Source organism: Callorhinus ursinus, unplaced genomic scaffold, assembly GCF_003265705.2.
Source record: "Callorhinus ursinus isolate GAN/ISIS: 27379988/994484 unplaced genomic scaffold, GSC_fseal_2.0 scaffold20, whole genome shotgun sequence".
NCBI classification, from domain to species: Eukaryota; Metazoa; Chordata; class Mammalia; order Carnivora; family Otariidae; genus Callorhinus; species Callorhinus ursinus.
The window spans coordinates 31,859,523-31,869,022 of NW_027397082.1; the positions used below are offsets into that span (position 1 = coordinate 31,859,523).

At 52.3% G+C, this 9,500-nt stretch overlaps 1 protein-coding gene across 4 annotated transcripts in view; it reads right to left on the minus strand.

The window, feature by feature from the left end:
* The window catches only part of CUNH10orf71 (chromosome unknown C10orf71 homolog), a 29,218-nt gene extending 20,765 nt beyond the window's left edge, over positions 1–8,453 (minus strand). Inside the window, exons 1-2 of one of the 4 annotated variants that reach the window (XM_073904508.1) lie at positions 8,252–8,453; positions 7,903–8,010 (exon numbers count right to left, since the gene is read on the minus strand). The gene's annotated coding sequence lies outside the window, so the exon portion shown is untranslated. Of the gene's footprint in view, positions 1–5,575; positions 5,898–7,902; positions 8,066–8,251 lie in introns of those variants that run through there. The other 3 variants (XM_073904509.1, XM_025881166.2, XM_073904510.1) reach the window with 3 other exon arrangements.
* Between the last annotated feature and the right edge of the window lie 1,047 nt (positions 8,454–9,500).

Sequence of the window (9,500 nt, forward strand, 5' to 3'; positions counted from 1 at the left end):
GGCCACTTGGGCCCCACGGCTGTCCACCACTGTGGTTTGGGCTGTGTCTCCCTTGCTCCAGGCTGGCTCTGGGCGGGCTGTGCATGTGTGGGGTGCAGACGTGAATCAGAAGTGCTGCCCTCTTCAAGGGACCATCGCCTAGCTGGGGAGAGCAGGCAGAAGTGAGTGCAAGCTGTGGGTCCAGGAGGTGGAAGGAGAGAGGTCTCACAGGGCAGGGCTTGTTCGAGGGCAGCTGCAAGAGAGCTTTGGCTGCTGTGTGTGCATGGGCACCTGATCCGGACTGCGCACCAAGCAGAGGGTGGTGGAAGGAGCGCGAGATTTAGAGTCAGACCAGGGCTCCCCTTTCCTAGCCTCGTGTGACCTCAGCACGTTACCTCTCCTCTCTGAGCCTCCGACCCTTCAGCTGCAGCAAGACCCACCTCATTGGGTGGTTGTGAAGGGTGGGGGTAAAAAAAAAATGTCCAGAGCCCAGAGGAGATTTACACAGTACAAGGACTCAATGCATGGAAGCTTCCAGCACTCCAGAGACCTCGGGTTTTTGGAGCAGACAGCGCAGGGAAGGAATCTCGTATCTACCACTGTGATTTGAATCTGCCAACAGGATTGCTGAGCGTGTTAAATGATCGCATGTGTGTAAAGCACATAGTAGGTGATCACTAAATGCCACCTGGCATCATCTCTCATCCCCAGAGGGGGCGGTATAACAGAGCGGGCAGGGCACGGACTGATGCCAGACCTCCTTGGGCACGGCTCCTGGTTATGCTAGCTCTGAGTGACCTTCTGCAAATTATAAACCCTATTTGTGCCTCGGTTTCCTCATCTGGAAAATGAGACTAACAGTCGTACTTGCCTCATGGGGTCATTGTGAGGACCTAATGAATTTGTGTCTGTGAGGTGGCTGGCAGCAAGTAGCTGTCTGTAAATGTCGCTACCCTCCCCACCACACATCTGGCCTCACTTAGGGCTGGGGGCATGAGGGTCCCTAAGACAACATTGCCTTTCGCCAATGTAAGCAAGGCAGTGACTGACCAGCACGCCGAGAGGGCTTCCCTGTCCTGGGATCTGCCCTCGTGTGTGCCCTCTCCGCCTGGTTTCTCTGCCTTAGCAAGCCACTCAGCTCCCTCATTCTTAGACGGGATCTCGGCTGACCTTTCGGCGCAGTGTTGGTGTTTATAGGGCGTTCCCCTTACACGATGGGTCTGCAGCTCCTAGGCAGTCACCCGAAGCAATTCAAGGAAACCTTCCTCGCTCAGTTACAATTTAGACTCCTACCCTTGCCCTTGAGATGTAAGTTAAAGTTAGGTAAATTTAAATTAGGTAAAATTACGTAAAGCTTTTACCTCCTTTCTTTCCCTTGGGGGGTTGCTGGTGGGGCAGAGCAGGGCGTGCTGGCTGATGTCGGTGTGCACGGAGTCACCCAGACCCTGCCCATGTTGCTGTGTGGGTGGGAACATCACTTCCCCTCTCGGGCTGAGTCCTCCACCCCGAGTGCTAACGGTGTACAGATCCATGATGCTATTTGGCATATGAGGTTAGGTAATAATGATGTGTGAATGTCCAGCAGTCACTGTGAGGATGGGTCATTCCTCCATGAGGCCAGCTACTCTACTGCTGAGCAATGAACATGAGTCAGCTGAGCCCTGAAGCATTGGGGTTTCTCTTTAGGGACTTCTGGAAGGGAAAGATCCATGTTGGAGTTTAAGCAGGAGAGAAAAAAACCCAACAAATAGGGCAGTTGAGAAAACAGTTGTCATATTTATTATGTGTCTGGTACTTTTCATATGTTTGCTCAGTTAATGCATGGAGGAGCCCTTGAGATGGATTCCCATTAGCTGGTAATTCCCATTTTACAGAGGAGGAAGTTGAGGCCCAGGGGCTGGCTAAGAAGGGTGGAGCTGGACTGTGAATCTGGATCTGCCCCTTCCCAGAGCCCCTGTTGAGCACCTCCACGGGTCTCCGGGAGCAGCAGGGACCCTCTGAGGCTCTAAGGGGAGGAGGCTGTCTGGGCATGCATGGCTTCTTTGAGGAAGGTTTTGACTCTTTGTAAGTGTACTGGCCTCCTTGTCGAGACTCTTTTGGATGCAGAAAAGACATGGGCTTTGGACTCCGGTCCCAGGTTTGCATCTTAGCACCTCATTAGCTGTGCATCCTGGGGCAGATTACACTGAACGTCTCTAAGCTGCGGTGCCTGCTTTCCCAAAGGGGATCCTCAGACCTACCATGCTGGATGAGCCCAGCAGTAAACCCCAGACAATCTATGAAAACGCTCTGCACGTGGGAGTCAGGGAGCCAGGGATGACCCTGATGAAAACGGTGGGCAGACAGGGACAGAAGTGGCTCTGAGTCAGTGGCTTTAGCCCAGTGGGTTTGAATTCTGGTGTTTTGCTTTCTGCGGTCGTTAGGCTTGACCTGGCTCAGAGAGGGGTTGACAGAGCCAGGTGAAGCCACCAGCTGTTGGTGCCACCTATGGCCAGGCTGCCCCTGAAGAGGGCAGACCCAGGGGCATCTCCAGCATGAGGCAGGCAGGGCCCTGAGGCACAAGGCCTGAAACTGGCCTCCGCAGTCAGCAGGGAGTGGGGAAAGCATTGGGTCACTCAAGCCCATCTCGGAGTTTCCTCCCCTCCTTGCCTTAAGCTCCAGGCGAAGGCATGGCTGAGATGAAATTCCTCTGTTAGCTCAGCCTTGCAGTCCCTCAGAAGCTCAAGCCCTCCCTGGAAGGGGCTCCTCAGGGACAGGAGGGGCCAACTGAGGCAGGGAATAGCATCCAGGTGGAAGAGCCCCTGGGGTCCTGCTGGCACCACGTGCAGGTGTCTCCGTGGGATTTGGAAGCCCTTCTAGGCCCCTGGGGAAACTGTGCCGTGCTCATCTTCTCTGGGCCAGAGTCTCAAAGGGACTGCCATGCAGAGAACGGGGGACACAGCAACTCCCCACTTTCACATGCTGTGGTCCAGAAGAGTCCCTTGCTCTTTCCTACTAGGAAAGGGAGGTCTATCTGTCAGGTCCTGGGGAGAAGGCTACTATTGGTGGATTGGCTCCTCGGACCCTCTTGCTGTCAGATTCCCAGACACTCCGACTCTGTGGTCAAGCTCTCCAAGGCTGACTGATGCAGGCTTGGAAGGGAATGCACTTTGCACCAAGTGGTCTCCAGTCTTCCACCTGAGAGCCGAGGTCAGCTGAGAACATGCTCTCCCTCCACCTTGAATAGGAGACACATATGACTCACACATGCAGCCGCCTCCAGGGAATGTTCCATAATGATACCGGTGACCTACATTGGGGGTGACCCATCTCAGCAGTGTTCCACATTCTCCATTTCTGGGTCTTGATCCGTGTGCCTTGACAGATCCTTTGTCCCCCCGACGCCCCATCTGTCCTCACCAGCTTGTATCATGCAACCCCTGGGAACCAAGTAGAAATTAAGAGGTATTTTGACAAATTTTTTCAACTAACTGAATGAAATGTACAATTGAGTTGTAGGGTTACAGATTGGCTGGATTTGGTGAAATGTGGTTTAAACCTTCAAGTGGAAATAAAACCAAGATCCTCTGTAGCCCGTTGGGAAATGTCAGCTCTGATGTCTCCACGAGGGCCACCTTCTCTTAAGCCCCCTGCATTTCTCCAGTAACCCTCTGCAGATGGAGTGAAATCCCAAGAGACAATGAAGAAGATGGCCCAGGCCTGTCTCCACTGGCTGGCAGGTGTCAGCTACTGAGATTTCTGGTAGACGCTGGAGGAAAAGGGCTATTTCCAGACATGGGGCTTCCCCTTTCTGTAAGGGTCTCTAAGGCTTCTTAAGGTCAGGGTCGAAGAAGCAGAAGATGCCAAGACACTTGCCTGCATACTGATGAAGAGACTCCAGGGTGGATGCATTCATCCTCTGAGGACTGGTGGCCCTCCATAGCCTTCCCGGTCTCCTCCACACACACCTGTCTCCCCAGGTCCCCAGGAGATCCAAGCCCCTGTTTCCAGGACCCAGCATCCCACCAGCCCCTTTTCCTCCCAGTAATCACAGTTGCTCCCATCCCAACCAGCTTCTGGTCACCAAATAGCAGGCACAATTGTTCTCCTCTCAAAGACCCAGGCGCAGAAGCACACTGGACTTGGGTCACCCGGAGATGTCTATTTATAAACCATCCTGATAAGCACAATCTGCCCTGCTCAGCCCAGGCCACACTCCATAGCAAAGCTAACCTCCCAGTGGCAAATGGAACATTTCCTGTACCAGCCAGACTGGAAAAACCAGCCCCGAGGAGGGGCCGGGGCTCCTGAGCCGGCTACTGATCCTGAAGAGTCCAGCTTACAGGCTGTTTTAACAGCTGGAAATTTCCCTGCTTTTTTTGTGTGGGTACCAGATTGACCAATCTCAAGGAGTGTTCTTGTACAGTTGAGGTCAGCAAACTTTCTCTGTAAAGGGCCGCATAGTAAATGTTTTAGTTTTTGCTGGCCAAATGGCCTCAGCCTTTGTAGCCGTGGGCAAAATGTAAATGAACAAGCGTGGCTGTGTTCCAATAAAACTTTATTTACAAAACCAGGAGCCCAGCCCACAGCTGTGGTTCACTAACCACTGTTGGAGAGGGAACTCAAATGCTGTCAAATTGGACCTCATTTAACACAAACATTTGTTTATTCTACTCTCTAGGATTCCTATACTTACGGATTTTTAAAAATATTACTTCAAATAGAGCTCATTATAATTGGGTTAGATGTGTTGAAAGAAATGGTCTATAATTTAGTTTTAAAAAATAGTTTTCATTTTCTAGAGAAGTTTAGATTTGCAGTAAAACTGAGCAATTTAGTGAAAGTACAGAGATTTCCCATATAGTTATTGCCTCCCACCCCCCCCCTGCAACATATGCATGGCCTCCTCCATGATCAACATCCATGGGAGGGGTTTAAAGTCCTAAATAATAATTTTTTAAGGCTATCTAGTTTTCCACACATATTCAGTATTATCTCCTCAGTGATCCATTCTCCATGAGAAAAGAAAGATATGATTTCAGATTTGGCCAAGCATGAGTCTGGTTGAGGACCCCCAGCGTGTGGGAGAACACTGTGGGGGGGCTCCATGCTCAGGACACACATACTCTCAGAGTCTACCGGCCAGAACATCCCAGTGACCAATTGTCCTCTTTGTTACAGCTGTCTGGATCCTGCTTAGCCTCGCATTGGAGTCTCAAGATAGTTAGTCCCCTGCCTGAGAACCTGTCACCGTGGGGTTGCTCCCATTTGGCAGTGCATGACCCAGGCCCATCCACAGGCTTGTGTCTGCTCGGCCGTGTGAGAGCAAAGTGCTCTGACACATGCACGTAAGGACAAAGTCACACACAACTGTACCATGCACTCTATACAGCGTAGCCCTCCTGCTCCACACGGAAATCCGGCACCCACGGCACCCCCAGCCCACGGAGAACCTCAGCCCCCAGGGTGCCCCTGGCGGCTCACACCACCCTGCACAGCGCCCGGATTCAGAACTCCATCCCCATGACTGCCGCCCCCCGAGCGAAGGTCCCTGCTGCGGGGAGCTCCAGCCTCCCTGCCTCTGCTCAGAAAAACCAGCCAAGCGTCGGCAGCCTACCTTCCGCTCTGCGCGTGGCCCAGCTGCTGGCTCTTCAGGCCTGCCCGGAACCGGAGAGAACCCTGAGTCCTCCAGCAGCCCGGCTCTGCCTGGCCGCCGAAACTTCTTCCCTCCTTCTCTGGGCTGTCCAAAGATGAGCCAGGGACGGAGTCAAGACCCACACCTCTTAGTTCTCACAGACCTGCCCACCTGGGGAAAATCAGTGCCCAGAAGTTGTCCAGACACTGGACGTTCATGAAGCGTACCTAAATAGAGACCCAGCCGGGGGAAACCAAATGGTGTTCTCGGTGGGGAAGAGGCAAACAGTCTGCATCGCAACACCCGCGTGGTGTCAAGTAACAGTCAGATTAAACAAACAGCCTCAGCAGCTATTTTTACATCCAGATCGGCCGCTGGTAATAGATAACTTGGGGAGTGAGAAATTGCTTGCTGCTGAGCTGGACCCTAACCATGAGTCCAGCTTCCATCCAGAATGATTTCTTAAAGCTATTTCAGCACCTAGATTCAAATACAAATATCCCAAGGTGCGAAGGAAAACATTTGTTTAGGGAAACGTTAAAAAACACGATAGTGGGTGCCTTGGAGCCAGCACCCGCCCGGAGGCCTGCTGATGTCCCGGGGCAGAAATAGCCTGTTTCATCATCCCCTCGGAGGACCGTGGCCTGCATTCCTCGAGTAAGGAGCTGCACTCTGCTGTGCTTTTGGAGCAAAATAACAGGCCCAGCTGCAGGCTGGGGGAAGGCCAGGCTGGGATTTCAGGGGGAGAGTTTCAGAAGGATGGGAAATAATCAGGGAAGAGGCAAGGTAAGTGCCCACTTGGTGAACCTGGCTGTGGCAGGCCCCGTTGTGTGCAAGGTCCAAGTGCCGGTGGACAGGTCTCGTCCTGCCAGCTGAGAGCTCCCCTCTCTGGCTCTGGGAGGCCCTGGCCCAATGACCACTTTCTATCTTGGCCTGGGGTTGCCTGCTCTCCAAACTGCCTGCAGACCCCCAGACATCTTCCAACCCCTATGCCTTTGCTCATGCTGTTCCAACCCCTGGGAGCCCCCCTTCCCTTCCTCAAGTTGGCCCTGTGACAGCCTGCTCACTGCGACGATTTTAAAGCAAGAGTTTTTGTCTTTGTTTCCAAGAGCGCTTTCTCATGTTCCCCTGCCCCATGGCCTGGGAAAGCAGAGGTGCTGGTCCTCACCAGGCACCCTGCTATATGAGGTGCTCAAAGCCCCGGAAAGTCTGCACTGCACTGTATCTCCGTATCTATTTGTGGACTGCCTCCCCCGCCCTCGCCCCCGCCCCTTGTGGGCTTCTCATGGCCAGCAACCTGTGTCCTAGCCCTAACTCGGGGCCTGGCACCACCTCCAGCCTTGAATCTGCTGGTGGCCAGGGTCACAGGGACCCGGCTCTATGCACTTCAGTTTGAACGAAGTCAGAAAGAACAGTTCCTTGTTGCCCTGCAGTTGGAAGGGTCAGATCCCAACCAGCAGGATTAGCCAGCCCTTTTTCCTCCTTGGAACCTCAAAACTTGCCTTTTGCCCTGAGAACTTAGGACCTGACTACAGGGACACCTGCTCACTAATCAGTACTCTGAGACAGTTTGTAGGAGGCTCTAAGTGAACCCCTTGATTTTACCCACCCCACCACCTCCCCTGCTTGTCAAAACCAACACTAGCCAACCTGGCCAATGAAAAGAATCAACTTGAGATGTGAGCCAGCATTAAAACAACACAACACAACACAACACAACACAACACAACACAACACAACACAACACAAAAGACTCGGAACCCCTGCCCCTTGTATTTCCTAGCTGACACCAGCCAAATCACTTAACCTCTCTGTGCCTACAGTTTACTAAGACGGACAGACTGCCTAAGTTCTGCTGGGTTGAAGATCAAATGAATTCATGTACACGGATATGCTTGTATATTGCAAAGCTTCTCAAATGTGAAGTCATTTTTTTGATGATTTTTGCCACACCTTCAACCATCCGTACCATCACTTACTATATTTTTGTCAGGAAAATTTAAATCGACTTCTTAAAAAAACAGAACTTTGTGGTAAATAGCAATACCTGCAAAATCATGGGTTTGATGTTCTAGTTCATCTTTTCCCCTCTTACACATTGAAACAAATTCATCATCAGTTCACATGTTATCTGTGCATGACCCAAATCATTTTGTTCTAGATTTTAGGGAAGGCTGCCTCATTAAATCTCATTTTATTGGGGAGTTTGCTTTGGGGTGGAGTAACAGGAGCTGAAACCATTCCGCAGGGCCCTGGTCTTCCTAACTTCCTTTCCTCCCGCTCCTCAGCACGTTCCCTCCCCAGCTTACTTTTAATTCTTCCCAGGTGGAGCGCCTGACGGCACGTCTCTGGTTTGGGGTCCTAGAAGCGGTGAGCTTTGCAGTGCGGCTGGAGCTGGTGGTGTTTGCTTGAAGTGGCTGCTTGAGAAAAGAAAAGCACAAGGGTGACCCAGGGAACTTTCTGGGGGCAAGAGAGTGGCTGGCAGCTTTGTCAGCGTCAGCAGGAGGGGTCAGGAGAGAACAATGAAACACCATTGACCCGCTAAGAGCCCGGCCTGGGAGCAGGAGCTTGGCGGGGGTGGGGGGGGTGGCCCGTCTGGCTAGCCAGACCACAGCTGACCGCTGTAGAATCCGATGTCTCCCCCAGAATGTGCCCTACCTGCCCCGTGCCGTGGACTCCACATCTGGCTCGGTCATGGTGGGCACACCAGTGTGGACCACCCCCACACAGAGCACAGCCAGAGAACTCAGCCCCTGCTCCAGACCAGAGGTGAGCTGGCATCTTTCCAGGGGCTGGGCCCAGGCAAAGTGACCACTCTCTTCTAGTCCAGGAGCTGTGAGCTGCGTGGAAAGAATGTGAGTGAAGACACAATTCTAAATGTAGAACCACGGACGCTATGTGAGCCGGCTCCCTAATCATCCAGAAAAACAAGGCCTGCGTGTACATTCTGCAAGAGCATAAATAAAGCTGTCCTCAGGCGGCGGGCTACGGCATCCCATCCTTCAGTGACTTCCCTGGCCCCAGCTGGCGGCAGAACCCCTGGAACAGAGGCGGGAGGGGCCCAGCTGCCTGACCGCGTGTGTGAAAATGGCCTCGCTCTGGCCTGGATGTGCTTGATGCTTACTAGCCTCATTCTGCAGCAAACTGGCTCTGTTCTGCATCTGTCTTATTCAGAAATGTTCAAAAGCTGGTGATGGGGGTAATGCAGAATTTCTGGGGCTGGGTGTTGGAAACTCGCGTCCCCACAAATGACATGAGGCAACTCCCATGGTTCTTCCACTATTGTGGTTGTACCAGACTGCTTGTTAGGAGGCCTCAGCAGATATTTCTTCACTAGTGCTCATTCTTCTTTACGAGTTGTTTGCATAAACTTCTTCAGGAGGGTGGAGCATGTTCTGGGCTTAATAATAACAGCAAAATAGTAAATGCTGGCTAATACTTATCAAACCTATACTTGGTGCCCTGCACTGTCCTGAGTCTTGACCTAAATTAACCTTGATGCTGTACAGTCTTTATCTTAGGGCCTGGCACCACTTTGTTCTAGCCCCGCCAATTGCTACCTGTCAGGGAGCTAAGCAAATACACGATAAGGAAACCGGTATTTCCTGAGCATGCATTATGTGCCAGGCACTGCCTGTGTGTTCTTCCTACTGAATCCTCATGATATCCCAGTGTGATGTCTGTACATACCCCCTCTTTACAGATGAGCAAACTGAGGCTTTCAGAGGTCCTGGATGTCACTCAGCTAACAGTGGCACTGAGGATGCAGATGAGGGTTTGTCTGCCTGTCTAGTCTGTATATCTCTGTTGCACCCCCCAACCCCCAACATAAGTGCACTCCCAGCCCAAGTCCAGGGAACATGGCTGCCTTCCCACCCACCTGTTTTCCTTGCCTCTCCCTGGCAAG